The sequence below is a fragment of the Eurosta solidaginis genome, chromosome 2, assembly GCF_040869045.1.
Source record: "Eurosta solidaginis isolate ZX-2024a chromosome 2, ASM4086904v1, whole genome shotgun sequence".
Classification (NCBI taxonomy): domain Eukaryota; kingdom Metazoa; phylum Arthropoda; class Insecta; order Diptera; family Tephritidae; genus Eurosta; species Eurosta solidaginis.
The window spans coordinates 24,034,892-24,059,517 of NC_090320.1; the positions used below are offsets into that span (position 1 = coordinate 24,034,892).

A 24,626-nucleotide genomic window follows, 5' to 3' on the forward strand; every position below is an offset into this window, starting at 1 on the left:
ATTTTGTTCGCATAACGGTAATCCGTAACTGCATAAACTAATCGAGATAGATATACTTCTATATATTAAAATGATCTGGGTGAAAAAAGAAATTCATTTAGCCATGTCCGTCCGTCTGTCCGTCCGTCCGTAAACACGATAACTTGAGTAAATTTTGAGGTATCTTAATGAAATTTTGTACGTAGGTTCCTGGGCACTCATCTCAGATCGATATTTAAAATGAACGAAATCGGACTATAACCACGCCCACTTTTTGATATCGAAAATTTCGAAAAACCGAAAAAGTGCGATAATTCATTACCAAAGACGGATAAGGCGATGAAACTTAGTACATGGGTTGACTTTATGACGCAGAATAGAATGTTGGTAAAATTTTGGACAATGGGCGTGGCACCGCCCACTTTTAAAAGAAGGTAATTTAAAAGTTTTGCAAGCTGCAATTTCGCAGTCGTTGAAGATATCATCATGAAATTTGGCAGGAACGTTACTCCTATTACTATGTATGTGCTTAATAAAAACTAACAAAATGGGATGACGAACACGCCCACTTTAAAATTTTTTTTTTTTGAAAGTCGAATTTTAACAAAAAATTGAATATCTTTACACTATATACATAAGTAAATTATGTCAAGATTCAACTCCAGTAACGATATGGTGCAATAATATACCAAAATAAAAGAAAAATTCAAAATGGGCGTGGCTCCGCCCTTTTTCATTTAATTTGTCTAGAATACTTTTAATGCCATAAGTCGAACAAAAATTTACCAATCCTTGTGAAATTTGGTAGGAGCATAGATTCTATGACGATAACAGTTTTCTGTGAAAATGGGCGAAATCGGTTGAAGCCATGCCCAGTTTTTATACACACCCTGCCGTCTGTCCTTCCGCTCGGCCGTTAATACGATAACTGGACCACAAATCGATATATCTTTACTAAACTTAGTTCACGTACTGATCTGAGCTCACTTTATCTTGGTATAAAAAATGGCCGAAATCCGACTATAATCACGCCCACTTTTTCGATATCGAAAATTACGAAAAATGAAAAAAATGCCATAATTCTATACCAAATATGAAAAAAGGGGTGAAACATGGCAATTGCATTGGTTTATTGACGCAAAATATAACTTTAGAAAATACTTTTTAAAATGGGTGTGACACCTACCTTATTAAGTCGAAGATAATGAAAAAATTCTGCAGGGCGAAATCAAAAGCCCTTGGAATCTTGGCAGGAATACTGTTCGTGTTACATATATAAATAAATTAGCGGTACCCGACAGATGATGTTCTGAGTCACCCTGGCCCACATTTTGGTCGATATCTCGAAAACGCCTTCACATATACAACTAAGGGCCACTCTCTTTTAAATCCGTCATTAATACCTTTAATTTTTTACCCATATCGTACAATGCATTCTAGAGTCACCCCTGGTCCACCTTTATGGTGATATCTCGAAAAGGCGTCCACCTATAGAACTAAGAATCACTCCCTTTTAAAATACTATTTAAAACCTTCCATTTGATACTCATATCATACAAACACATTCCAGGGTTACCCTAGGCTCATTTTCCTACATGGTGGTTTTCCCTTATTTTGTCTACAAAGCTCTCAGCTGAGTATGTAATGTTCGGTTACACCCGAACTTAGCCTTCCTTACTTGTTTAATATTCGAAGTATTTAAATTCATCGTGACTTGAGTGTCAGAAGTAAATTAAATTATTCCTGTTACTTAGTTTGTGGTTTTATATTTCAGTTTTTACGACTATACACGGAAACGCGGCTTTCGAGGGTGGATTATGCTTTTTTTTATAAATTTTTTTTTTTCATACACATGAGTCGTACAGTGGATAAAGGGAATGAGTTCAAAAATTTTAAATGGAGAAAAACGACAGAACAGTTAACGTTGACTTTGCAGCTAGTTGTTACAACAAAACTCAAAACTAAAATTGCAAAATTAATTATTAGGGCTTCTTTTACAATTTGTAAATATATAATGTTAGTATGTAACTATATGTGTTCACAGAACCTGTTAATATGATACAAATACGTTTTTATTGTTAAGAGTTTCAGTGGAAAAGGGGAATAAGTACACCAAATTTTTTGTTGTTGAAATCGATAGCGTAAAAATGCAACTTAATGATGTTTTGAATTTGAGCATTCGTTCGGAAATAAAAAGAAAAAAATATCCATCTAAATATTGGCTTAACTCCCGTAGTGTTCTAATTGAATTAGTATGTTTTGGAAAGAGTATATTTTTTATAATTTTGCAAAAAAAGGCTGCAGATAATTTGCTTTTTAGTTCAGTGCATTCGCACAGTTTTATTTTTAATGAACTTAAAAAAATAACATAAAACATTTCATCTTAAAAAAAAAAAAAAAATAATAACTAAAAAACGTTCTTCTTTTTAAATGAATGGTAAGTATAAAAAATTTAACAAAATATTATGTCTTCTTCAGACTTGATACTGTTTTTAAGTCTTTATAGAAAGTATGGTACCTGGGAGAGATATATTTTAACAAATCAATCATATCCTTTTTCTTTTCTTTTGTTATAGCTCTAGTTTCAGAGTACAATTTACTTTGGCTCACGCTATTTAATAAAATTACTTAACCTTTCTCTGTTATGTTTATATTTTTAAATTCAAAATTTTCATCGAAATTATTATACTCAGCGTGCTTTGCACACAGGGTATATTAACTTTGATTGGATAATCGTTGGTTGTACAGGTTTAAAGGAATCGAGATAGTTATAAACTTCCATATATCAAAATCATCTGTATCGAAAAAAAATTTGATGGAGCCATGTCCGTCCGTCCGTTAGCACGATAACTTGAGTAAATATTGATATATCTTCACCAAATTTGGTACACTAGCTTATCTGTACCCAGAATAGATTGATATTGAAAATGAGTGAAATCGGACGATAACCACGCCCACTTTTTATATATATAACATTTTGGAAAACACAAAAACCTGATAATTTAATAAATAATACACCTAGAATGTTTAAATTTGACATGTGGACTGATATTGAGGCTCTTGATAAAAATTTGGAAATTTTGTTTAAAATGGGCGTGGCACCGCCCACTTGTGATAAAATCAATTTTACAAATATTATTAATCATAAATCAAAAACCGTTAAATCTATAGTAACAAAATTCGGCAGAGCGATTGCCTTTACAATAAGGAATGCCTTGGAGAAAAATTTACGAAATCAGTTAAGGACCACGCGCACTTTTATATAAAAGATTTTTAAAAGGGTCGTGGGCGAATAAAATAAGGTATATCTTTGCAAAAAAGAGCTTTATATCAATGGTATTTCATTTCCCAAGTGGATTTATAACAACAAATAGGAAAAACTTCAAGTTTAAAAAAATGGGCGTGACACCTCCCCTTTTCTGACTAAGCAATTTTCTATGTTTTGGGAGCCATAACTCGAAGAAAAATTAACGGATCGTAATAAAATTGGGTACACACATTTTCCCTATAGCAGGAAATATTTCTGCGAAAAATGGACGAGATCGGTTAAAGACCACGCCCACTTTTATATAAAAGATTTTTAAAAGGGTCGTGGACGAATAAAATAAGCTATATCTTAGCGAAAAAGAGCTTTGTGTCAATAGAATTTTACTTTCTAAATTGAATTATAACATTAAATTGGAAAACACTAAAATTTTCGAAATTGACTGAGCAATTTTCTATGTTTCGGGAGCCATAACTCGAAGAAGAATTAACGGATCGTAATAGAATTGGGTACATTTTCCTTATAGCAGAAAATATTTCTAGTAAAAATGGACGGGATCGGTTAAAGACCACGGAAACTTAGATATAAAACAAGTTTAAAAGGGTCGTAGACTAGAGTAATAAGCTATAACTTAGCAATTTGAATCAATGATATTTCACTTATCAAGTTTTACTGTAAGAGAAATGGGGAGAAATTTTTTTTAAACGGGCGGTGCCACGTGTTATGTAGAAAAGTAATTTATCTGAAATGAAATATACAATTGAAGCTCACGCTGGGTATATAATGTTCGGTTACACCCGAACTTAGACACCTTTACTTGTTTTTATATTGTATTATCCATTGTTTCGATCTCTCTAGTTTGACAACAATTTAAAGAAAACAAAAAATTGGCAGGTAGCGAAAGCTCGAAGAGAGGCAAGAAATTAAAAAAAAATAAGAGTGATTAAAAGCAAAGTTAACAATTAATTAAAGCAATATAAATGCAAGCGTGGACTTATTCCCTTTTTCCACTGTAAATAAAAATTTTCTGTTTCGTACAAAAAAATGTTCTGTCTTTAAAAGGGGTTGAAATTTGAGAACAAAATTTTTACCATACATTGTTATTTATAAAAGAAAGTGTATCCACGCTAAATGTCAAAAACGCCAAAAATGGCTGAACGACTCATATGTCGAGTTTGCATGTTTGCGCCTTTATTTATTCCATATATTTTTGTATTTTTTTCGAACTTGAAATAAATCACGTCTCATTGACTTGAACACGAAATGGGAGAGTAAAACAAGCTATATATTATACCCCTTTCATAGCTGAATGTTGTTTTGGGGCCCACAACTTATTAGATTTTATTTGAATAAGAACATTTTTGCACCCCATTTAATTTGTTGCGTCCCTCCCACAAAATGTCATCCTCCCAGCAGATCCTTGCAGCGGAACTGCGCTATATTCTCCTGCTCCGGGATGGTATCGAATACAATCTGGGTCCTGTACCTGATACCGGTACAGAGAAATGGTTTTGCTGCGCTTGCCGAAAAAGAATATTTTTAGGACGGTCATACCCTTGTCATTGTGTCACGTGTAAGGGATAGTTACACCGGACGGTGTGTTCTGGGCTAGACCCCAAAACCCTTTGCACCCGTAACTTTTACAAATCTTTTGTGGCACCTTGCTGTTCACGCCCGAGGGCGTCCCGTAGTCTGCGCCTTACTTACTTAATTGGCGCTTAACCGTCTAAACGGTTATGGCCGTCCAAAAAGGCGCGCCAGTCGCTACTTCGCTCCGCCAACCGGCGCCAATTAGTCACACCAAGGCAGTTTAAATCGTTTTCCACCGCCTTAGCGGCCTCAATACCCTTTAGCAGCTCCGCTGCTCAGCAAGCAACAACAAGTACCCGTTGCTGCTCGCGCCCCACAGCGCCACCATCTCATACAGCGGCTCCTCTCATAACTACAGTCTCCATAGCAGAGTCGGTAGCAATGCCGAGCATCATCGTCAGCCCCCGTCTTCTTCTCCCCCTCTTTCCAGCACTAGCACACGAGTAGGTCAGGGAAACAGACTCTTAGTCCCTACCACGTTGTGTTTCGTTTGCCAGCGTAGAATATATATGTTTGCGACACCTGCCCAATGCAGTTCCTGCCTTGTACGTTGCCACTTTCCTAGATGTTTCTAGTCTCAGCGACGGCAAACCCCGACGGTTTTCATTGCGCCATGCTTTCACGCCGCAAACCCAACTACAACGGGTACTCCAATGCTTACCCAAGGACGTCCAGTCCCAGGGCCACAACAGCACTTGCATCCTGGCCTCCCTCAACTCAGGCGTAGTCACCCGTCACTTACCCCCAGAGTGACGACGTCTTCCCCGTTGCACTTCAGAATACCGCAGTTAAACTATAATGGGTTAACTGGAAAGATCACGGAGATAGGTGATTTTATGAAGCGGCACAACATCCGTATTGCTGAGGTCCAAGAGACTAAGCTCACGACATGATCTGGTTTTCAGACCAGCTCTGGGTATAACGTACACAGAAAATATCGCGAGAGTAGAAATGAAGGCGGTCTCGCATTTATCACCCACCACTCAGTGCAATATAATCTATTCGATCCCGACATCGACCGCAGAGACAGTGTCCTGGAACGTCAAGGGATATCTGTCCGGTCAGGCGATCCAAATTTAGAAATCATCAAATCCTACATCCCTCCAGTCACATGTTGCCCCAATGGATACTGACATCAGCGCACTACTTACTGGCGAATATCGCATTACGATCTGTGGCATTTTAACCTATAGGCGGACGTCAGAGGCGACATGTTGGCGGACAAAATAGAAGAAACGAAGTTCTGCACGATAAACGAACACGCCCCCACTCGTATTGTAGGAAGTTGTCACAATTCGCCAGATATTTCAATCGTGAGCACAGGCATCGTAAACTGCGTCAACTGACAGCCGATGGTAACATTTGCATCCGACTACCTAGCCATACTCCTTTCACTCGAGCGATCTGCCGGCTTCATTACTACTAAAAACGCTACTACTACTAAAGACGCACTTTCATCAATTTTTAAAAAGGAAGGTAAAAAGATTACAAAACTTATACTAACAATCGTTTCTAAATCTAAAGCACTGCATAGCCATACCGATGCTTAAAAAACTTTGCAAAGACGGATTTAATTATCTAGCGCATGTCTTCAACCTGTCCCTGTCCACCTTCGTCATCCCCGAAAAATGAAAATGGCCAGTGTGGTTCCGCTATAAAAGCCTGGGAAACCAGCTAACATAGCAGAATCTTAACGTCCGATATCTCTCCTATTGCCAGTAGCCAAGACACTTGAAGCCATTCTGCTTCCCTATTTCACTGCAAATTTGCGTTTTGCCAATCATCGGAATGGATTTCGAAAACTAAATAGCACTACCACCCCACTAAATGCCATTAACACGCAGATAAATTGCGGATTAAATCAAAAACCCCAACACAGGACTTTTGATACGGTCAACGACGGCACGTTACAGCAAGACTTGGAAGGGTCCTCTCTCCCTCCAAGTCTCAAAAGGCGGACCGCAAATTATCTGTCTGGTCGGCGAGCATCGGTGTAGTTCAGGAACATAACATCTAAAACCAAAATAATTAAACAAGTTGTACCAGAGGATGGTGTCAAATCCCCGCTTTTGTTTAACTTCTATATATCGAAGCTACCTTCGCAATTGTATCCTACGCCGATGACTGCACAATAATGGCCACAGGCTCAGTCCCACACATCGATGAGCTTCTTTATAAAATAAACAGTTATCTCCCTGATCTCTCCAGTTTTTTCGCCTTGCGAAACCTGACATTGTCACCAATCAAATCATTGGCGACTTATATACAACATGGACACGGCAAATGTCGACCATATTGGACATCCACGTCGATGGCATTACACTGCCGACTGTCTTACACCCAAAAACTTGGGTGGGACGTTCGATCAGTATCTACATTTTGGTGAGCAATTGTAAAGGCAAAGAAACGCTCATTACCACTTACAAAGCAATTGGCTGGCCGATTACATGCTACGCGTCCCCGATATGGTCGCCAAGCCTAGAAGAAAATACAGGCCTGCCAAAACACTGCCCTCAGAACCGCTACGAGCTGTCTTCTTATGCCCTCAGAACACCACCTACACAATGAGGCAAGATTACTCCCTTTAGGGCTTTGCACATGATTTTTGAAATTTTTTACTGTATGTCAAAACTGCTTTCAGTTAAAAACAACGAAGGACGGGACTGTCTTCGGCTGTGCCGAAAACTTCATACCTTTCATGAATGGGGCTGAACAATAATCTTATCCCGTTCGTAATCTCCAAATAATTGGATGTACGTATGTATAAGATAAGAAATATATAGTGAACAGATGTACATACCTAAACGATTTCTAAGATAAATAAAAAATAAAAAATAGGTAGGTACTTTGTGTGAGGATGCAAAGTTTCAGGTTTTTTGTGGTCTGCATGTAAAAACTATGACTACGAATCACGTATTTCAACAATATATGACGTAAACGTAACTATTTGATGAATTCTGAAGCTTCTAGCCGTAAAAAAGGGGCAAAAATGACAGTTTATATGGGGTATATAATATATATACCACCGATCTCAATGATTTTTTCAGACATCAATATATGCTATACACGTAAGCATTTGGTGAAATTTGAAACTTTTAGCTGTTAAAATGGGGCTGAAATTGCAAAAAAAATATATATATATACTATATATAAATAAAAAATAAATGAGAGGCGTGATAACCTCCGAAGAGATTTAAGGCCGAGCTTCTCTTCCAAGTTGCGTCGTGCTCCTTTTAATTTTTCCTACAAATTGGCGGGACGGGACCTACTTGTTTTATGCCAAATCCGAACGGCATCTGCAAGGCAGATGAGTTTTCACTGAGAGCTCTTCATGGCAGAAATACACTCGGAGTGCTTGCCAAACACTGCCGAGGAGCGAACCCGCTTAGAACAATTTTCTTCTAATTGAAAAAACTTGTTTCTAAAATTTTGATGTTGCTTTGCGCGGGGCGTGAACCCAGCGTATTCGGTGTGGTAGGCGGAGCACGCTACCATCACACCACGGTGGCCGCCTATATATATATATACTATATATATGCCATCATATATATATTATATATCACCGATCTCTATGATTTTTTCAGACATCAATATATGCTATACACGTAAGCATTTGGTGAAATTTGAAGCTTCAATCTGATAAATTGAGGATGATATGACAGAAATCCTCTTTTTCTGAAAAATCCGTTGAATGGAGGATATATGCTATAGTGGTCCGATCCGGCCGGTTCCGACAAATGTCTAACCCAAATACACCCGCTCACCAAATTTTATCAAGATATCTCAAAAATTGAGGGACTAGTTTGCATACAAACAGACAGACGGACAGACGGGCATGGCTAAATCAACTCAGCTCTTCATCCTGATTATTTCGGTATACTTAATGATGGGTCTATCTATTTTCCTTTAAGGACTTACAATTTTGGGATTCGTGACGAAATTAATATACCATTTCATTTTCATGAAAGGTATAATTAACTCCAATTAATACATCTACAAAATTGGAAAGGGCATTACAAGAATTTATAAATTTATTAGTATGTCATATATGTATGTATGTATATATATATGTCTGCAATTATGTACAATTAAATGAAAATCACAATTTAATATAACATTGCATTCCCTTCAATTAATTCATTTATATCAACCTTCACTTTCATTAACATGTTCTGTCTGTCGTTCTGTACGTCTGTATGCGATTAACTTGCTAAAGTCATTCAATAATCAAACGTTAAAGTAATTCTGAAACCTTTGTATAAAAAAAAAACGTATTAAATACTGTGTTATGTATGTATGTATGAGCAATTAGCATGAGAACCCTTTTAAAATGCTTACGTCACAGCACATCTGCCAGCAACAACAATTAATGTAATTTAATTTCAAAACTAATTGAATTGGTAATAAATGTGTAAGAGTGCAGGTATGTCAGTGCATTTTAATGTATGTATGTATGCATTTATTTATTTATAGTTTAAAATCATTAAATGCATTGTAGTACAATAAAACAAAACGTCTCTATTTCGAAGCAGCAGTTGTTAACAGCACTTTATACATACATACTTCTTGCAGTAATTCAATAAGTCTCGTGTTTGAACAACGCGACACCAACAATTAACGTAAGTGCTTCGTTAAGTACTTGCTTAGGTGCTTAAAGAGGTTTATGAAAAACGCTGACACCGGTGGCAACTACTTAAGTGTAAATCGAAGGTTGGAAAATTTTTTATTTAATTTTTTCATCGATGATAAATACATAATTGTAAAATAACTGAAAAATGTATTCAGTAGCTGACAAACAAAATGGCACGAAAATTATAAAATTGTTAAAAATAAAATTTCGAACATGAGGGTATATTCGAATTCGAAAAAATTTCTAAATTACAATTACGCCCATATTTTTTAATAATTTTTCAGGTGGGTGAGGAAGTTTTGCTTTTCGAATGCCAAAATAGTTTTCGAAAATACCTGTACGAATACAAACAAATTTCTGGGATGATGACAAATTTCTTTGTTAAATATATTTAAGCTCGAGTATAAAAAAATATGGCCTACGTAAACTTTAAGTTAAGGTAAATTAGTTAATTGCAGATGGGAATATTCATTTAATAAAATTGGAGAACGGCGATATTCATATTCGAATTTAAGAACTTTTTCAGAAATCTTCTTGGGCCTTATTATCTATCGATTTAAAAGAAATTTCCTTCGGATTAAAAAAAAAAACAAAATTTATGTGATTTGAAAGCTTTCGAACCGCTTTTCCGTTCGAGTCGTTGCAGAATAAGGCCTCTGGCTAAAGAAAATGTGGTTATATAGTAAATTAAAGCCCAGTATAACAACAAATCGACTAGGAAACCATTGTTCGAATAAGTTAAAAAAATGTCTGAATACTACATTTTCTTTTTTATTAGTTTTCGTTTGTAGAACATTTCTGATAACAATTTGTCGTACGTATATTCGAAAATGAAAATTATATTAGATAAGAAAATACATTTTCGGATATGTACACTAGACAGGGTCGATTTATTAACCGATATCGCGCCATCGATTTTTCGATAGGATTTGGGCTCAGGAAAAAAAGTTCCACTATGCACACCCAAACAAAAAAAAAATTTTAGAGCCTGCGAAATTTCATTTTTTTTTTTTACTTTTTTTCGACTTTAATTTTTAAGGTTTTTTTCATGACCTTCTAAAAAAATTTTCATTTGGTTGTAAAATTTTCATGACCGCTAAAAACGTTGTCGATAACAGTTTTTTTTTTCAAAAAACGTTTTTAGCGCACATTTTTGGGTCGGACAAGGTATACATATGAAATTTTTTTTAGTAGGGCATGAAAAAACCTTAAAAATCAAAGTCGAAAAAAAGTAAAAGAAAAATTAAAAATTTCGCAGACTCGAAAATTATTCCTTTTTAGGTATGCGTAGTGGAACTTTTTTTCCTGAGCCCAAATCCTATCGAAAAATCGATGGCGAGATATCGGTTAATATTCGTCCATACAAATCGACCCACCCTAATGTACACATTTTTATTAATGCCCCAGTACGTAAAAAATATGAAAAAATAATTTTTTCAAATTTGATTTAAAAAGTTTTTAGGTTAAGCGATTCCCCTTTTTATTCGAAAGCGAAAAAGGGTTTAAATAAGAATATGCTCGTTCGAAAATTAAAAAAATTATAATATGGTAAAGATAAGCGTCAGTATAACCACAAATCGACTAGGAAAGCCACATATAGTAAATTCTCCAGTATAACACCATACACAACTTTGTTAAGGAAATTCATGTGCGAGTATGAAAATCCGATTTGGAAACGTTCCTGTTCGAAAAAATTTAATTTTTTTTAGAGAGAGAATGTTTGTAATCGAATATGAAAATTGTATATAAATAATAATTGTATATAAATAATGTAATTGTATATAATTAATAACTTTCGATTAACAAACGATATTTTCGAAACTTCAAACTTTAAGCAGTTAAGCGTGGTTTTGCCCTTAAACATAAATGTTTTTTTTTTTAATATTCGAGCCCAAAAAGTTGTTTTAATGAAATATGAATTTCCCATACTTTGATTTTTTTCTAATTCAAAGAATATTTTTTTTTTCATATCCGAAAATATTTTTTTCTATTTTGAAATTTTCCTTAAATTCTTTTTTTCGAACACTAGAAGTTTTTGTATTGAATTATGAACTTCTATTACATTGATATTTAGAATAGGTGTTTTTTTAATTCGAACTTAAATTTCCTCAACGGTTATTAATAGCTAAATTTGGAAAGGAGCTATTTTTTTGAATTTAACAAAAAAAAAGTTTAGGAAACTTTTATTCGAATTTAACGAAAAATTTAAGTTCGAATAAAAAAAAACCCAAAATAAAAAAAATTATTTTCGAAGATGAAAAAAGTATAGGAACCGTACATATAACGAATTGTTTTCAAATAAAAAGGGCATTTATGTTTAAGTGAAAACCTTGGTTGCATAAGAAAAAGTTCTCGGAAGTGTGGAAGGTAGAATAGTTCTTCGAAAATGAAAAAAATATACAGAAAGGTAACCGTTTTTATTATTATTATCTTTTTATTTAGATAATATAAAAAACGGAATATATTCACTTGTTTATTGCAAGTAGTGAAAACTAAATTGTGCCATTTTAACTTTGAGTGACTGTACCTTCAAGGTTTCTGATGATGTCTTATTCATTCAAGCATATAATGTTGTACATAGCATGTTTGGAAATATCAAACAATAGAAAACTATGCAGTGTTGTATGAAATCACATCTCCACCTTACGCCAATAAATAATATTTATGTACATACCCCCACGCCACCCTGGACACCCAATTATGTAGGTTATTCACGTACAATGACCATTCAATGAATGAAAATACGTTAATGTCATACGCATAGCGCATAAATACATACATTGGTATATACTTTTAATATTTATGGTCAAAAATTAAAATGTAAACAAAATAAAAACACCATGCAATTATATAATTCGCATGCCAATGGGCCGGCGAGCATAGGATATATGAGCGACGAGCTATGATCGATGAAAACCCACATTGTATTTTCTGATGGCGAGAAGTTATGAGTTATTAAATATCCACAACAACAATAAAAGGCAATTAATTAATAATTGTTGTACTTCAATGCATCCAGCGATTGCAGCTTTAGAGTACAAAATACGAGGGTGCTCAAAAATAATTGAGAATGGGGGAGTAGGGTGGGGTTCCATCAATAGTAATGAGTTATTTTTATATATGAACTCTTTCTTACAAGCACTAGTCCATCTTTTTGTTTGTATTATCACACTATCTTGAGCTGATAACAAACAGCCTCCTATTACTTAAAAATCGGTGCTTTGAAGCTACATATATTGTTCGAAAGAAAACCAATTTGTAGTCTAAATTTCAATGAAACAGCATGAAGATCGATAATTAATCGAGGATGGCACTACGGCCATTGGTCTATTGTGCCCAGCATGAAGTATAGAAAGTATATTGAGAGCTCTTACTGGATTAAATTATACTTAGTCAGACCAAAAGGTGCGACGGAGCCCTTGGTTTTAAATCTCAGAGTTATGTTTGCTAGATAGCTTGGCGTTTTCTCAAGTTAGACCAGGCAATTGAAGCAAAGCAGTTATAAAATTTTGTCATTTTTGTTATTTTTCTGTAGACGAAATTCCTTTAGCAGAAAAAGTGATTCGCATTGCTGCAAAGCATACGCTTGCTTTTGTTATGCTTACTGGGTAGTCACTTATACAAAAAACATTCCTACGTGCCGGTCACACGTTATTTTAATTACCGCATTGAATGCCATTGCGGCTGCGCGCCACTAACTTTATTCCAATTCTTGTTTGCTTTTTATGTGGACACAAGGGGATTTTATATTCGCATGAATGATTCAATGACAGATCAACCATCAAAAAACACATGTTTGTGAGAAGATTGCGGCTACGCACGGTCACCGCCACAAACTGAGCTGGCCAGCACAATAAAACAAGAAATACATTTTTTGCTGTAAATTGTTGTTTAAATGTCGTATGCATATTTAAAATAAATGTAAATGGTAATTCGAAAGACAGTCGTATACACATTCGATGTGTCATAAATTTAGTCATGACTGGTTTTTAGCACTTCTGCAGAGAATACCAAAAAAAAAACATCGCAATAAATAAATAAAAATGCATACTTACAGTACTTAAATACGTTTGCACTTAGTTAATATTCAAAACATGTAAACAAGCCAAACACGATAAAATACACAGAATAACAGTCGTTAAATTTGGCAGTACTTAATGAATGTTTTATCCAGTGGAGAGAGTAGATTGTATCACTACGTTGAACTTTGATTACAGTTGTAAATCAGGAATAAGGACATTTCATTGTAAATCATACCAATTTCCTTACTCCGCATACCGTACTACTCGCTCAGCATGTAAAACCTGAATTTAATGTGGGCTTTGTATCATTTTAGACTTTGGAGCTCTTTATTCTGGATAAGTTTAGATCTGAGTTAAAACTTTGAATGGTACAAAAACAAGCCATACGATTAGAGACATTCCCCATTCCGGCATTGAAAATTCAACTGCTTAAATACTCATTTATGCTAGGTGAGTTTTATGAGGGACTAGGCAGCGCTCTAACAATCAAGAGACAAATAGAGGCTAAACTTCCTTCACAAAGATTACTAATAGACTCTACTTGTTTGTTGACACCATTTGGATCGCATAAACATCCATACACAAAATCAGTGGTAGTGAGGTAAAGAGGAGCTGAGTGTTAAAGTGATAACTTTTTCAGCACACGATCTATGGTAGTGCAATGAGGCCGTGAATGGTGATCATTAATCGCCAGCGTTGAGTGGACTCAGATGAGTGGAGTGGATATCTGTTTATGACTATAGTGGATATCTATCGGTAACGGACTTAAGAGAGCCGGAGGTATACGGGTGCAGAAATTAAAGCTATAGTCACGTGTGCACTCAAATATTGGATGGTCGATGGCGCAGTAATCAAACTACGCTGGGAGTTGTCGGATGTTTATACGCAGGTTAAAGTTGCGAAACAAATTTATCTTTAACAAGTAAGAACGGGACTGTCTTCGGCTGTGCCGAAGCCTTCATACCTTTCATGAATGGGGCTGAACAATAATCTTATCCCGTTCGTAATCTCCGAATAATCGGATGTATAAGATAAGAAATATATAGTGAACAGATCTACATACCTTAACGATTTTTAAGATAAATATAAAACAAGTAAGGAAGGCTAAGTTCGGGTGTAACCGAACATTACATACTCAGTTGAGAGCTATGGAGACAAAATAAGGAAAATCACCATGTAGGAAAATGAACCTAGGGTAACCCTGGAATGTGGTTGTATGACATGTGTATCAAATGGAGGTATTAAAGAGTATTTTTAGAGAGAGTAGGCCATAGTTCTATGGATGGACGCCATTTAGGGATATCGCCATAAAGGTGGACCAGGGCTGACTCTAGAATGTGTTTGTACGATATGGGTATCAAATGAAAGGTGATAATGAGTATTTTAAAAGGGAATGGGCTTAGTTCTATAGGTGAACGCCTTTTCGAGAAATCCCCATAAAGGTGGACCAGGGGTGACTCTAGAATATGTTTGTACGATATGGGTATCAAATGAAAGCTGTTAATGAGTATTTTGAAAAGGAGTGATCTTTAGTTCCCTAGGTGGACGCCGTTTCGAGATATCGCCATAAAGGTGGATCAGGGGTGTCTCTAATTGTACGATATGGGAATCAAATGAAAGGTGTTACTGAGCATTTTTGGAGGGAGTGGGCATTAGGTCTATAGGTGGACGCCTTTTCGAAATGTCGCCATTAGGGTGGGCCAGGGGTGACTCTAGAATGTGTTTGTATGATATGGGTATCAAATGAAAGATGGTAATGAGTATTTTAAAAGGGAGTAATCCTTAGTTCTATAGGTGGACGCCTTTTCGAGATATCGCCATAAAGGTGGACCAAGGGTGACTCTAGAATGGTTGTACGATATGGGTATCAAACGAAAGGTGTTACTGAGCATTTTAAGAGGGAGTGGGCATTAGGTCTATAGGTGGACGCCTTTTCGAGATATCGTCATTAGGGTGGGCCAGGGGTGACTCTAGAATGTTTGTACGATATGGGTATCAAACGAAAGGTGTTACTGAGCATTTTAAGAGGGAGTGGGCATTAGGTCTATAGGTGGACGCCTTTTCGAGATATCACCATTAGGGTGGGCCAGGGGTGACTCTAGAATGTTTGTACGATATGGGTAGCAAACGAAAGGTGTTACTGAGCATTTTAAGAGGGAGTGGGCATTAGGTCTATAGGTGGACGCCTTTTCGAGATATCGCCATTAGGGTGGGCCAGGGGTGACTCTAGAATGTTTGTACGATATGGGTATCAAACGAAAGGTGTTACTGAGCATTTTAAGAGGGAGTGGACATTAGGTCTATAGGTGGACGCCTTTTCGAGATATCGCCATTAGGGTGAGCCAGGGGTGACTCTAGAATGTTTTTACGATATGGGTATCAAACGAAAGGTGTTACTGAGCATTTTAAGAGGGAGTGGGCATTAGGTCTATAGGTGGACGCCTTTTCGAGATATCGCCATTAGGGTGGGCCAGGGGTTACTCTAGAATGTTTGTACGATATGGGTATCAAACGAAAGGTGTTACTGAGCATTTTAAGAGGGAGTGGACGCCTTTTCGAGATATCGCCATTAGGGTGGGCCAGGGGTGACTCTAGAATGTTTGTACGATATGGGTAGCAAACGAAAGGTGTTACTGAGCATTTTAAGAGGGAGTGGGCATTAGGTCTATAGGTGGACGCCTTTTCGAGATATCGCCATTAGGGTGGGCCAGGGGTGACTCTAGAATGTTTGTACGATATGGGTATCAAACGCCTTTTCGAGATATCGCCATTAGGGTGGGCCAGGGGTGACTCTAGAATGTTTGTACGATATGGGTAGCAAACGAAAGGTGTTACTGAGCATTTTAAGAGGGAGTGGGCATTAGGTCTATAGGTGGACGCCTTTTCGAGATATCGCCATTAGGGTGGGCCAGGGGTGACTCTAGAATGTTTGTACGATATGGGTAGCAAACGAAAGGTGTTACTGAGCATTTTAAGAGGGAGTGGGCATTAGGTCTATAGGTGGACGCCTTTTCGAGATATCGCCATTAGGGTGGGCCAGGGGTGACTCTAGAATGTTTGTACGATATGGGTATCAAACGAAAGGTGTTACTGAGCATTTTAAGAGGGAGTGGACATTAGGTCTATAGGTGGACGCCTTTTCGAGATATCGCCATTAGGGTGAGCCAGGGGTGACTCTAGAATGTTTTTACGATATGGGTATCAAACGAAAGGTGTTACTGAGCATTTTAAGAGGGAGTAGGCATTATGTCTATAGGTGCACGCCTTTTCGAGATATCGCCATTAGGGTGGGCCAGGGGTGACTCTAGAATGTGTTTGTACGATATGGATATCAAATTAAAGGCATTAATGAGGGTTTTAAAATCGAGTGGCCCTTAGATGTATATGTGAAGGCGTTCTCGCGATATCGACCAAATGTGGACCAGGTGATCCAGAAAATCATCTGTCGGGTACTGCTAATTTATTTATATATTCAATACCACTAACAGTATTCCTGCCAATATTCCAAGGGCTGTTGATTACGCCTTGTAGAACTTTTTCATTTTCTTCTATTTAATATGGTAGGTGTCACACCCATTTTACAAAGTTTTTTCCAAAGTTATATTTTGCGTCAATAAACCAATCCAGTTACCATGTTTCATCCCTTTTTTCGTATTTGGTATAGAATTATGGCATTTTTTTCATTTTTCGTAATTTTCGATATCGATAAAGTGGGCGTGGTTATGGTCGGATTTCGGCCAGTTTTTATACCAAGATAAAGTAAGTTTAGTAAAGATATATCGGTTTTTGCTCAAGTTATTGTGTTAACGGCCGAGCGGAAGGACAGACGGTGGACTGTGTATAAAAACTGGGCGTGGCTTCCACCGATTTTGCCCATTTTCACAGAGAACAGTTACCGTCATAGAGTCTATGTTCCTACCAAATTTCAAAAGGATTGGTAAATTTTTGTTCGACTTATGGCATTAAAAGTATTCTAGACAAACTAAATGAAAATGGGCGGAGCCACGCCCATTTTGAAATTTTCTTTTATTTTTGTATTTTGTTGCATCATATCATTACTGGAGTTGAATTTTGACTTAATTTACTTATATACAGTAAAGATATTAAATTTTTTGTTAAAATTTGAATTTAAAAAAAATTTTTTTTAAAAAGTGGGCGTGTTCTTCATCCAATTTTGCTAATTTTTATTTAGCACATATATAGTAATAGTAGTAACGTTCCTGCCAAATTTCATCATGATATCTTCAACGACTGCCAAATTACAGCTTGCAAAACTTTTAAATTACCTTCTTGTAAAAGTGGGCGGTGCCACGCCCATTGTCCAAAATGTTACTAATTTTCTATTCTGCGTCATAACGTCAACCCATCTACCAAGTTTCATCGCTTTAACCGCCTTTGGCAATGAATTATCGCATTTTTTCGGTTTTTCGAAATTTTCGATATCGAAAAAGTGGGCGTGGTTATAGTCCGATATCGTTCATTTTAAATAGCGATCTGAGATGAGTGCTCAGGAACCTACATACCAATTTTCATCAAGATACCTCAAAATTTACTCAAGTTATCGTGTTAACGGACGGACGGACGGACGGACGGACGGACGGACGGACATGGCTCAATCAAATTTTTTTTGGATCCTGATTATTTTGATATATGGAAGTCTATATCTATCTCGATTCCTTTATATATGTACAACCAACCGTTATCCAATCAAACTTAATATACTCTGTGAGCTCTGCTCAACTGAGTATAAAAAGAGATCAGTCAACTCAAGTAGCTATTGACAAGCCTTACGAAAGTATTTCTGCTATGGTAACCTTCGCAGCAATAAATAAAATTTCTTCGCAGATGCCGTTTGCTGTCGAAATAAAATCGAAAGGTTCTCAATCTATAGGCGGCTACCGTCGTGTGGTGGATGCATATTCCGCCTACCACACCTAAGATCGTGAGTTCAACTCCAGGTCAAAGTAGCATCGAAAATTTATAAAAACGTTTTTTTCATTTAGAACAATGCTTTTGTAAGCGGGGTCGCCCCTCGGCAGTGATTTTGCAAATACTCTGAGTATATTTCTGCCATGAAAAGCTTCTCAGTGAAAATTTATGTGTCTCGTTCGGAGGCGGCATAAAACATGTTGGTCCCATCCCGTCAATTTGTAGGAAAAATTAAGAGGAGCACGATACAAATTGGAAGAAAAACTCGACCTAAAATCTCTCCGGACGTTATCGCCTTTCGGTTATCTTATTTTTCTCAATCTATGTACGTATGTGATCATGAACGTGTTGAGAATTATAGCGCTGCTTCTTGCTGAGCAAAAAATGATCAGGAGCTTCTTTTCTTTGCATATGTGTCAGCGGTGCCATGCTCATCAAGCTTTTTTTTCCAATTTTCCTTTTTCTTGTTATAATGTTACTTTGAAAGTAAAATATCACTGATATGAAACCATGTTTCGAATAAATTTTGCAGATTACATTTCTTAAATAAAAGTGGGCGTTGCCTTAAAACGATCTAGGCCATTTTTACTAAAAATATATCTTATCGTAAGCCTAACACGTGTATCGAATTTTGTTACAATGGATTTATTTTTTTTAAGGCTATAGAAATGCTTGATCGAAATAGGGGCGTGATACCGCCCATTTAAAAAAAATTTTCTGTTACAATAAAACTTGGTAAGTGAAATATCATTGATACTAAACTATTTTTCGCTAGGATATAGCTTATTATTCTAGTCTACGAACCCTTTAAACATCTTTAATATAAAAGTGGGCATGGTCCCGATCCCGTCCATATAAATATTTCCTGCTATAAAGAAAGTATGTATTGCCAATTTTATTACGATATGGTAATTTTTATTCGAGTTATGACTCCATAGAAGCGTAGAAAATTGCTTGGTCACAAAAGGAGCAGTGCCACGCCCATTTTAAAGAATTAAAATTTTTTCCAATTTTTTGTAACAATTACAAGAAAAGAAATGCTAGAAGAAAGCAATTGATATAAGCCTTTTTCGCAAAGTTATAGCTTATTTTATACGTCCATGACCGTTTTAAAAACCTTTTATATAATAGTGGGCGTAGTCCTCAACCGATTTCGTTAATTTTTCTTTGAAGCATTCCGTATGTAAAGGCAACCTCTCTGCCGAATTTTGTTATGATAGGCCCAACGGTTTTTGATTTATGATCAATAATATTTGTAAAATTGATTTTAGACAAGTGGGCGGTGCCGCGCCCATTTTAAAATAATTTGTAAAATTTTTATCAAGAGTCTAACATCAAATTTCAACATAATACACTTATATTATTTACTAAATAATCATGTTTGTGTTGTTTTCCAAAATGTTATATATAAAAAGTGGGCGTGGTTATCATCCGATTTCGCTCATTTTGAATTGGGAGATGAGTGCCAAGAACCCGTGTAGCAAATTTCAATAAGCTATCTCGATATTTACTCAAGTTATCGTGAACACAGAGAGGCGAACGGACGGACGAACTTGGTTAAATCAATACCTATTTTCATGCTGAGAATTTTGATATATGGAGTTCTATATTTATCTCGATTCGTTTCTGCCTCTACGATCAATCGTTATGTTACCAAAGTTAATATACTCTGTGTGCAAAGCACGATGAGTATAAAAATACGATTGGAATGACAATAAATTAATAATTATAGCTTTTTCTGAGATTCTCAGCTAATTTGTATTCGAAGTCGTTCGAACATAAAAAAATTATTAATGAATGCAATAATCAATGAAGTTTTCTTTGACATCATTTTTCAACAATTTAAATTACAAGAACCTACGGTTTTTTCACCAGCTGACTGACTTTGTAGAAAGTTAGAGCGTGCTTTAATTAAAATTTACGAGACAGCAGAGACTTTTACATATTTGCTGCATAAAACTAACCATTACAGTCAATTAAGGATTCGGAGGGTATGAGCTATCACGTAGCTGGAAGCATGTAAATCGTCAGAAGTCAGCGCTTCACAGCTTTTTCACAGGAGAACGGCCTGATGTTGCACCTGCAAGAATCCAAAATTAAAACTAAGTCGACCTGGAGAAGGAGGGAGATTGCAAAAGAATTTCATCATAGTAGAGTTTTAGCGACCGTTAAATGCTACATAGCGCAGGGAGCTCTTAGATATCTTAATAGCATTAAAATCAACAAATACTAAGTACTCGGACTGAACTTTTTTTTTATTACGGCAATATTTCATTTTGCAGAGCTTTGAATGTAGTTCATGTGTAGTAGAAATTTCGGAATCATCACAAAGTGTATATGTTTGGGACTTATATTGCAAAGACTGAAGTTATATAACAGCTAATTAGAACAAGTAAGGAAGGCTAAGTTCGGGTGTAACCGGACATTACATACTCAGCTGCCAAATTACAGCTTGCAACACTTTTAAATTATTTTCTTTTAAAAGTGGGCGGTGCCACGCCCATTGTGCAAAATTTTACTAATTTTCAATTCTGCTGCATAAGGTCAATCCACCTACCAAGTTCGCACTTTTTCGGTTCTTCGAAAGTTTCGGTATCGAAAAAGTGGGCGTGGTTATAGTTCGATTTCCTTCATTTTAAATAGCGATCTGAGATGAGTGCGCAGGAACTTGCATAGCAAATTTCTTTAAGATACCTCAAAATTTACTCAAGTTATAGTGTTCGCCCAGATCATTTTGATATATAGTAGTCTATATCTATCTCGATTAGTTTATGCCGTTACGGGGTACCGTTATGCGAACAAAATTAATATACGCCGTGAGCTCTGCTCAGCTGAGTATAAACAAAATGTTAAGCGAAATAATCACGGCAACGCCATAGTGGGTACAATCTACAAACACAAGGGCCAATACTGTTACGTTCCACAAAAAGAAAAAAATGTACATATTGTGGCGAATACTAGCAGCTTCGATAAGTCACTTTGCTGCTAGCATGGCGCAACGATACAAGGTGGCAGCACGGAACAGCTGATTATATACTTTTTTTATTTGATTTGATACATCAATTTCTGGTGCAGTATGATTTTGACATTTGTCCATCGAATTTACAAAACCAAAGTACATGGAATTTTTATTTATGTTTGTAGGTATGTCACCATGCTGCCACCTTGTATCATTCCGCTATGGCTGCTAGTAAATAAATGCACAAAAACAGCAAAGCAGGCACACATACATACATGTAAACGGCGAAGAGAATATTTCACATACGCACATGTAGTCAGCACCTAAGAGCAGAAGTTATTACTCACATATATGTATACACGCATATGACTAAGAAGACAAACGTGAATATCAGTTACATAAAGAAGAAATAAATAAGCAGCTGTTCAAGAAGTCTCTTCGCAAAAAGTCTAGACCCTAGGAGAAATAGGCGATCGGGACAACAGAGAGTAGTAGTGAAGTATGCGGGTATTGTAATTGTGAAGTACTACTACTACAATAGAGTTGTTTTGCACCTGCTGTTATAGTTCGAATCTCTGAACTGTCGAATAAATAACTCAACTACGACTACAATAGAGCTGTATTCGACAGTTCAGAGGTTCGAACTATAACAGCAGGTGCAAAATAATCAGGAATTTCTCAAAACTCGTTACAATATTATAAGTTTTAAAAACAAAATTTTGTTTACCAGTCATACTAACCCGTGCATACATTTGCCCAAATTTTAATTATTCTATTTAAAAATTCTTGATGCTCATGATCATTAACAATTTTCGGCGAGCCATTTCCATATAATTAGCAATATACCAAAGCTAACAAAAAAAATTAACAAATTATTAATTTTCAACATCATCAATCAAATTTTTTTACTGAAGTAAATATTTTATTATTTTTCATAAATATGTATGTACATACGTATGTTAACGGAACTGCCTGGCAGCGCGTTCTTAGGTTACAAAGCTAGACTAATGGTATACCATCTAGTTTGTCAAGTAGTTAACTGAATTAAGCTTAAGCTTGTTCCTCAGTTTGTAATGAGTTGCGATTTGGGTTTCCCAAACAAAAGGAACCATGTCCATTTTGATGTACCATAACGAACATCCTGGGTTCAGGTCCCGGGCAAAGCAACATCAAAAATTTAGAAACGTAGTTTTTTAAATAAGGAAATAGTTTTTTCTTTTTGTTTTGGCCTAGAAGGTTTAATGTGGCCATATTAATCTTTCCCAAGATGGTCGCGCTAGTACCTTAATAGTGATTTGTTACCGGAACGTACCGGATCTAAAGACCATCGACATCGATAACACTCCCCACAACCTTCGGGGAGTGTCTTTATCGTTAATACAACACAAAATCTATTTCTGAAATATCCAAGCTTGAGATATAACATTTGATTAATTTATACACGCTAACAAGGCGTGCGTAGGATGACTACTTGCTGCCTTTTTCCTATTCTACAAAGTTTAAATGTGCCCGTTTTATGTATAAGTCCTAGCCCTGATCTAAAGTAACTTAATTAATGGTTGCCTAACTGTTTAAACGGTTCGTCTTGCCATGAATGTACTCTAGAGGTTTCTTTGTGTAACCATTTGAAGTTCAATAGAAACGCCAAGGGTACTTAAATCGGTATCCACTTGATATTATCCACTTGGCTATCTCTCCGAATCTACAATTGACGCCAGATGGCAAACAATAGACGATCAAAATCATTCAAATTGTTGAGCTCGAAATCAGTAAGCAACTCGGTGCTTACGTAGATGGTGGCCGGTACGAATTTCAAAGTGCGCTGGGCTGACTTGACATTTCTCTGTTTCGCTAAATGCCTTCGCAATGTTTTATGTGGTCTCATGAATACGAGGAACACTGAGGAAATTGTTGATCTCTCCAATACTTAACGCTAGTAGGTTAGATTCAGTTGACCTCACATAGGCTGAATGTTACCATAAGTTTGCTGACAAATAAAGTCTTTCTAGAACCTATCCTACTGGCTTCTTCTTCTAGATGTAATAGCTGCGCCCCTTCACAAAACGTGTTCGATCATTTCCTCCTGCAAGCCACACTTTCTACAGTTGCTTTTGTTAACTGTGCCTAATTTAAAAGCACTTACCAATACAATCTCCAGTAAGATTGCGCATCATGAGTCTATCTCTCTCCCATATCTCCCTATGGCGGCAGCGTCCTCGGCTATATATTTTTTTTTTATACTGCTATGGTCGGCCGTATAGGCCAGCTCAAGGCACCTCGAGATATTGAGTGTCGTTTGATTTGCTTACGCTACGTTCTTCGCCATCAGGTCTACAGGTGGGATGGGAAGTAATTAAACACAGGGGAGAAGTGTGGTATCTCTTTTCTATATTGGCTACTTTGCTTATGTGGAGATTTTCTATAGACTTCAGCTGTCACTGAAGTGAAGTTTCGTTATCAGTAGTCGTGACTTATCCCATGAAAAATATGGGAAAAAGATTGTCAATTATTTACAAGTTCCGGTAGGAGTCCGTACATACAGTTACTTAAGTTTGAATAGCCTAGAATCTTGGCGGCTTTTCACTCAATCTACTTTCGAATTATAGGCGCGACTTGTTTCTTTTGCCAGCATAATTTGGCAAGGTACCCTGCAAAAAATGCGACTACTCTAGCATGACTGCAGGATTAGCCGCAAAGAAGTATGTTACTATAGCCAGTTCTGATCTCTTTATATGGGTTGGTGTGGTCCCTTTTGTTTGAGCATTTTCTGTGGAGAGACCAATTGTACCTGTTTATGGCTGAACGGGTAGTATCGGACTGGTCCTCTTTATATCCCTACGGGGACTGTCGGACATATCCTTTTTGTAATGTTCGACACGCCCTCTTTGTACCCCTACGGGTACTATCGGACAGATCTTTCCAGTATTGTTCGACACTTCGTCTTTGTACCCCTATGGGAAGTGTCCGACAGTCCCGTTTTGTATCCATATGGGTAGTGTCGGACATATTTTCTTCGTGCCTCTACAGCCAGAGTCACACAAGTCTCTTTTGAGCGCTTATGGGTACTGTCGCACAAGTCCTGTCTTTACGCGTTCAGAATTTCTTACGGATTTTATAGCTTTTTAATTTCTAATACAATATTCTTAACTTTTTTCGTATTGGTGTTGGAGAATAATAAAAATAAAACAAATATTACGATATGGTGCTAGTATTTTAGACCGCTCTCTTTAGGGATGTATCGCACGAGTTTTT

General features: G+C 36.6%; 2 protein-coding genes across 8 annotated transcripts in view; one reads left to right on the forward strand and one right to left on the reverse strand.

Moving 5' to 3' along the window:
• The window catches only part of Shawl (Shaw-like), a 437,991-nt gene that overhangs the window by 24,426 nt on the left and 388,939 nt on the right, over positions 1-24,626 (forward strand). The gene's annotated exons all lie outside the window — the stretch shown is intronic.
• Positions 1-24,626, reverse strand: part of Mco1 (Multicopper oxidase 1) — a 59,046-nt gene that overhangs the window by 10,438 nt on the left and 23,982 nt on the right. The gene's annotated exons all lie outside the window — the stretch shown is intronic.